Here is a 7,549-nt window from a genome sequence, read left to right as displayed (position 1 = left end):
AATGAAAAGAGGTTGAAGATGAATTAATGCAACTTTTCTATCGAAATATTTTCATCAAATTAGTCCTTAAATTATTTGCCTAAGAATCAAATTGATTCCTACGTTATATAAAAATACGATCAAGTAAGTCCTTGAATTATTTAAACATATGTCAATGTGATCCCTTTTGCATATATGTGCAAAACAAAGTAAAAAAGTAAAGAGAAACAATTTGATCCTTGGTTATACCATCAAATAAGTCACAATTCATTCATTATATTACAAATGCAGGAATATTACATAGGCAAAGCACAACCCAACTATGGGCATTAACAAGTCATACATTCCATGTTCTTAAATATTACATATCCAAAAAGAAACCCAACTACGGGGCATAATTTATACAAGTCTAAATATTACATTTTCCAAAAGCATAATTTAATCAGGTATGAAGCATCACTTCTTTGAAAATTCTGGGGTTGGGATAAATTCCATGAATTAGGGTTGAGTAGAACCAAATGGCTCATAACTTGGATATGATACTCTAATAACTCCAAGTGAAATTGGATGTGGTGGAGCAAGACCCCTCACTCGTGTTTGCTTAGTCCTCTCATGTCATACCTCCTTGTACTTACTCCCTCCAATAAAAGCAATCAAATTAGTCCTTAAATTTCTTCAACTTTCAATATAATCAGTCCCTAAATTATTACACTTACTATCAAATCGATCCTTAAAAGAGGGGTAAAATTGTAAAAACAAAAAAATTGAAAGTGTAGTTAAAACTGAAATTTGTTGCGTTTCCGTCAAATTGGTCTTTGTACACGTGGCTGACTGGATGACGCGTGTACAACACAGCACAACATGAAGAGCGGCACCTCAGCATCACTAACGGAGATATTGGATGGAGTGATGAATTTGATGGACGTCTGTTAAATTCAGGGACGAATTTGATATTTCGATAAATTGGAGGACGATTATGGTTGATCTGTGCAAATTCAAGGACGAATTTGATGATTTACTCTATAAAAAAGATACAAATAAAGCATTTTACAGAAAAACCTACATCAATAAAATAAACATAATTATGAATCATCATTAGTAAACAAAGACTGATTGATGTTCTAGGAAAATTATAATTTAAACATTGAATTGAAAAGAGTTTTGAAACTTATGTACATGGCTTAAATGACATTTTTTTTTTATTTTTTATAATTTAAAACAATTTCTTAGATGAAAAACACCAAGTATGAAACATGTTTTCAACTTTTTTCTTTTTTAGCAACATCAACCATAGTTATGGGCTCCATGAGGCTAATTATTATGACTTGAACAGTCTTGTAAAATAAATAGACAATTGAGTTTTCTGTGTAAGGTACAGATGTACAATATAGTGTGTCAAAAACGTTTATTTATTCAAGTCTCACATCAAACCGTGGAAAGAAAACAAATTAGAAATTCCGTGAGTTTAACTCAGTTGGTAGGGATATTGTATATTATATGCAGGAATTGGGGTTTGAACCTCGGACACTCCACTTCTCCACAATTAAATTGTGTGAGCTCTAGCCACTAGACTACTTGACAAAAAAATAAAAAAAATTAGAGTGTTAGTGTCAGATGTACAATATAGTTTTGGTTAGAAAATATAAAGTTAGTTTGAGTTCTCTTCATCGTAATAACTCTAATATTCAGGTGTGCTAGTCTATTGGGAGTTTGAGCAATTATGTGTATAAGAGAATTTGTAAAATTTCCGTGTAAAATTTGTAGTCGATAGAGTTTACAATTTTCTCACTCAGAATAAAAATTGCAATTGTAGTTGAAAGGATTTGCAATTTTGTATTACAACACGTTTTTTTATCTCTTTTTTTTAGCAACATGAACCACATTTATGGGCTCCATGAGGCTAATTATTATGTACTTAAACAGTTGAAGTGTCCAACTGTATTGTTGTACGATAGAAAATAAACAATTTGAATCATTAAGGTTTAGATGTACAATAACAATAGTGATTCTTACAATACGTACATCTCACATGTTGTTTGACAAAGATGATGATGATTCACTATCTGATTCTGTGGCAGACTTAAAAGTTTTCATTGTTATTGTTGATTGCTGAATTAATTTTGTTGACAATTGTATGCATTTCTTTATGAAAGAGAATTAATTCTGTCCCTAATAATAAGATTCTTTTGAGAATTTTTTTAGTCCTTTTTTATAAGACCTCTTTGTTATTTTCAACTGCATTAATTATTTCTTTATTTGCATACCCTTATTTATTATACATCTTTTTCTTCAATCAACAATAAATAGCATGTTGAAAACATAAATTAATTCTTTCTTTTAAAGGATAAACTTGTAAAAACAATAGTGATTACAAACATCTTCAATACAAATTTCAACTTTCTTAATCCCGTGATTTTGGCAAAAGGGTCTTATATATAGGGACAAAGGTAATAGTATTTTTTTTTTAAAAGATATAATATTTATTACTACCTTCGTCCCTATATATAAGACCATTTTGCCAAAAACACGGGAATTAAGATAGTGGATATTTGCATTAAAGTTGTTTGTAATCCTTATTGTTTTTACAATTTTATCCTTTAATTAGAGAGAAAGTTGGTTTATATTTTCAACATGTTATTTATTGTTGATTGAAGAAAAAAATGTATAATAAATAGGGGTATGTATGTAAAGAAATAATTAATGTAGTTGGAAATAGCAAAGGAGTCTTATAAAAAGGGACAATTTTTTTTCCAAAAGGATCTTATAATTAGGGACGGAGGTAGTATATATTGCAGAAAAATATGCAACATAAATAGGGATATCGTGGTAAAGATTTAATTATTGTACATTGAAATTTGAAAGGGATCTGATATAAAGAGACAAAGAAAAAAATACAAAACGGTCTTATAATTAGGGACGAATGTAGTACAAAAGTATAATAAATTAAGGGTCTTGCTAACAAATGCCCTTAAGGATTCAAAAAAAGGAAATAATTTATAAATTTATGTTAAAAAAGTTACTTTTTAATGTTTCAATGTGTTGAATAAACAACTTCCAAGATAAACCTTCCACTTTAAACTTCTTATCAAGTGCTCCATCCCGTGGACTCATTAATGTTTGAAAGTAACATTAATGTTTCATTGATATTGTAAAGTGACATACAAGTTACTTACAATTTGAAAGTAACATTAATGTTTCATCGATATTGTAAAGTGACATACAACTTGAGACATTTTTTTTCTTCTAAAGTGACATATAATTTGGGACGGAGGGAGTATCCATTAAGAAGGAGTGTGCAAAGGGAAATCGTATAGTAACTAGAATATACACAGCGGATAAAACATAAAAAAAATATCTTTCAATGAATCCATATGAATGACGATGACCAGGGATCAAAGTATTACCTCTTGTAGTTCATGTATTTCCTTTGATTTATATTCAATGACGATCACAAGCATCTCTTGATTGGAAGAACCTCTTCTCAGTACATGATGACATGTCATCTTACGTTATTCTTAACATGTTTTCAGTCGTTTTTAGTAGGGTTTACTAGCAAAACAGAAGAGTATTAGATCAATTGCCTATCATTTGTAACATTTTCTATATTTGAGTTTTTAATTATATTCTTCCCAAAACATAGTAATTTTAGGGTGTTTTTGATGTAATTAACGACGAAATCATGCAAATCGGCAAAGGAAAGACATCAGAAGATTACGTGGTCCATGAGAAAACGAAGAATAAAGATTCAAGAGGCCTATGAAGACTTTACGAAGGGAGGAATTGTGTTCCCATGTTCCAAGAAAACTTACATAGAAGCAGATACCGGAAAAGGCGAAGAAACATGCGATTTAGAGGCCAAAAAGTTGAACCATGCGCCCCCGGGATGATACCATGCACCTGGAGCATGGAGCAATCAGGCAGATGCACCTATCGCATGGTTTTTTGCTCCATGCACTTTAAGACGATTTAGATGTGAGGCACATGCACCTCGAGGATGTTGTCTTGTTGGAAAAGTTGCAATTTTGTGACGTTTTACGCTTAAGGCTTGTGGTTTTAGCCCAAGTTCAGGTGGAAACTTTTCCTATAAGTACCAACTTCCTCATTCATCATTTCTCGTTCAGAACTGGAGCAGTTCAAGAGGAAGGCGGATTCTAGGAGCTTTTAGGATGAGTTTTTCTCTCCTCTAGCCAAATTTATAGGGTAAGTTTTATTTCTTTTGTAATTAGTGCTTTAGTTACCATGAGTAACTAAATCATTTTAGGTTATGGTTCTAAGCAAGGACGTTCCTACGAAGCTGTAGGCTCGACTCTGTAAGTGAAAAGAGACCCGTAATAAAAATAAAAACATATTTTTTTTATAAAAGAACAATGTTCTATTTAAATTTTTTGAAAGATAAATACAAGGTGCCATATATATGTGATACACCTAAAGGTGAAAATCACTACCATATACATGAGGAACCTCAAACCACCCTCCCAAAAAAACATCCACGTAACACCAAAAGCAAGAGGACCCAATTCTAATAGGCCTAAAACAAGACAACAAAAGAGCAAAAGGAAATCAAATCGGGGATGAAGAAAAGGAGAGTCCGATGGAGTGATGTTGATGGAACGCGTGGTATTAGAGAGAAAGAAAATAAGAATTTTTTTTAGGGGGTAGTACTTAGTAGTACTACTGGGCTATAAATTTTATTTAGGCCCATACCTTGGGGAGGCTCAGCTCCATTGAGCTCGTTGCACACCCCAAGGTCCGACCTTGGTTCTAAGATGAACCTCTGTTTATTTTGTTGGATAATTATTTAATTTTATGTCGTTTATTTAGTTATTTTTTGTTTTCTATTAAGTTTTATTAGTTTTAGTTTATTAGTATTGTAGTGCAACCCTAGTTTAAGTACTTAGGTTGTGATAGGGCCTAATATTGATATTTATATCTGTCTATCTAGCAAGTAATTAGTTAAGAAACTAGACGAAAGATACCGAAAATGAGTTGATCCTAGTAGTAAGAACTTAGGAGGTGACATTACTAATATTGAGTAAAATCTGTTGAACCTAGGATGTAACTAGTAATTCTTAATTGAGGAAACAAGTACTGCAAGATCTAGACCGAACCTAGTAGAACCATTCTCCTTGACCCTTGTAAAGGTAGGCGTTGATAAGGCTGCCTTTTTGTAGAACTACTAAAAGGGAGAGTGTGCTATGAGATACCTAATATTCATAGATGGGAAACCCCTTTAGGAACACTGGCCATAATTGCGTTTGGAAATTTAGAAATAGCAATATAAAGTCTATGTTTCAATTACATTTAAGGGAGTAAGACCCCACAAGTAAGGATCACCGTGTGACCAGTAGGTGAAACTCAACAATGGAGGGATAGACCGAAATCAACTGAGAGAGTAAGACCCCGCACGTAAGGATCACCGTGCAATCATCAAGTGCATATTGACGAACCGATTAGGTTATAATGTCCCAATAGTCTCAACACTTGTATAGTCTACTTAAGATAACTAATCGCCACATGAATGTTATTTAATTCCAACAAATGAATAGAGGGAATTCGAAGAATCCTAACCGCTGCTTACTTTTCTGCAACCAAAAACAGATAACTTGTTTTGTTGCAAACAGATAAAAATTGCAATCTCTATCCTTCAAAACGACAATCCATGTGGATACGATACTCTAGTTACACTTTATTACTTGGTAAACGGTTTGGTACACTTTCCTAATCCAACCATCACTATACACGAACAAATTCCTTCAATCACAGTGCTAGTTGCTTATGGATGAAGGCTTGACAAGGGTTTCTCCAAGCCAAATAATCACTTGTGGGCTTTTCAACTTATGAAGTACCACAAGCTAAATGCACCTCATATATAATAATTCATATTTATTTATTTAACTCTCACTTATATGCATTTATATGTGTGACTCTGTAGATTCTTGTAACGTTCACAATCCTATTATATCTTATATTTATTATTATAAACTGTGAGCCCGATGTAGCAACACATTACTGCTACCTAAATGACAAGAATGTCATGTGATATAACGAAATCTTTCCATAATAATAATCTTATGTATAATTACTATTTTACCCTCATGTCTATATTGAACAGAAGGCATAACGTTCACCTATGTCTAGTTCAATATTTGGCCCTTAGATATTTTTTTTCTGTTATGTAGAGGGAAAAATTGCATCTAGGTCACTCATGTTCCTCAACATGATGCGTAGAGTACCCATCTACCGACTTTATAGTCATCTTGTTACTGACGACAACAAACTACCTGACTCTTCCATCTAGAATGCATATTGGTTCCTGGTCGAATGGTGGAATTCACCACTTATGACTGAGAATAACTTATAACCTTTTACATAACACACTATGCAAGATTCTTATGACGGGTTAATCCAATATAAATATTACCCATAATATTTATATTTATGTGAATACTGTTTTTTAATAAAATATATTTATGTGAATACTTGATAATTCTTTATTCATGATATGTGAGATGTGATCATCAGTTCACCCTGCACATAATAGTCTCTATGCTTTAATATCATCGTATTTCACACTAAGGCTTGACTACATATGTTTTAAGAATAATTTTCTTATGTTTAATAGGGTCTCAAGATTAAGTCATACTTAATGTTCCATTTAAATGAACTAACTATTCTAGCGACATTTTTATTTTGTTACTTAAACATAATAAAGAAATACCTTATCATAGTTATTCGATAAAAGTAACAAGTTCTAATAAAATTATTGACCTCTAGGGCTTAGACCAACAGTCTGAAGCTACATCATTGAAGAACTTTCATAATACGGTTCATAGAAGTGTGTAAACTTGGTCAGTACGAGGAAAATAAGGAATATGATGATTCCCAAGAGCTAAGACAAGAACAACTCACATGGTAAATTACCAAAGAGCACAACTTATTTATTGGGTAGACTTGTCCTATAAAAGAACAATGGAATTGTTGTGTGATAAGTGCCAAATTATTGTTATTTACCATAGCAGGTATCGACTTGTTTTGAAAGTAATTCAATATAAAACCCCCCAACTCTATATGAATATCGTTTATATTTGTAAACTACATCAAAAAGCTATTACATTTATTTCCCATACCTTTTTTTATAGGTTTTGAACATGACTACACCAATACAGAGTAAACAATGCAAGCACTCGTGCCAGACATATGCTGAAAAGCATGATTCGCTGGGCAAGCTGAGCGAGTTGAAATTGGGCCAAAAGAAAGAGTTCCAGAAGAAAAAGCCAAAGGCGGTTTGCTAAGTGAGATTTGGTGCGCTAAAAACATTAAGGAAGTTCAAGAAAATATCTGAAGACAACTGATTTTTCCTTCCAAAAAAAGACCCATCGATTCGCCAGGCAATTCTTACTTCGCCTATCATACTTACATTTCAGAACCTCTATAAATAGAGTTGTAGGTCATTTATATAGAGTTAACCATTATTAAACCGAACCAAAATAGAGAGAGAAATAAGGTAGAGATCAAGAGTCACCATTGAAGGGCTAGGAATCTTGGAATCAAGCTTGTTGATGCTTCTCCA

The sequence above is a fragment of the Medicago truncatula genome, chromosome 7 (genome assembly GCF_003473485.1).
Source record: "Medicago truncatula cultivar Jemalong A17 chromosome 7, MtrunA17r5.0-ANR, whole genome shotgun sequence".
Classification (NCBI taxonomy): domain Eukaryota; kingdom Viridiplantae; phylum Streptophyta; class Magnoliopsida; order Fabales; family Fabaceae; genus Medicago; species Medicago truncatula.
This window is presented reverse-complemented; position numbering follows the sequence as displayed.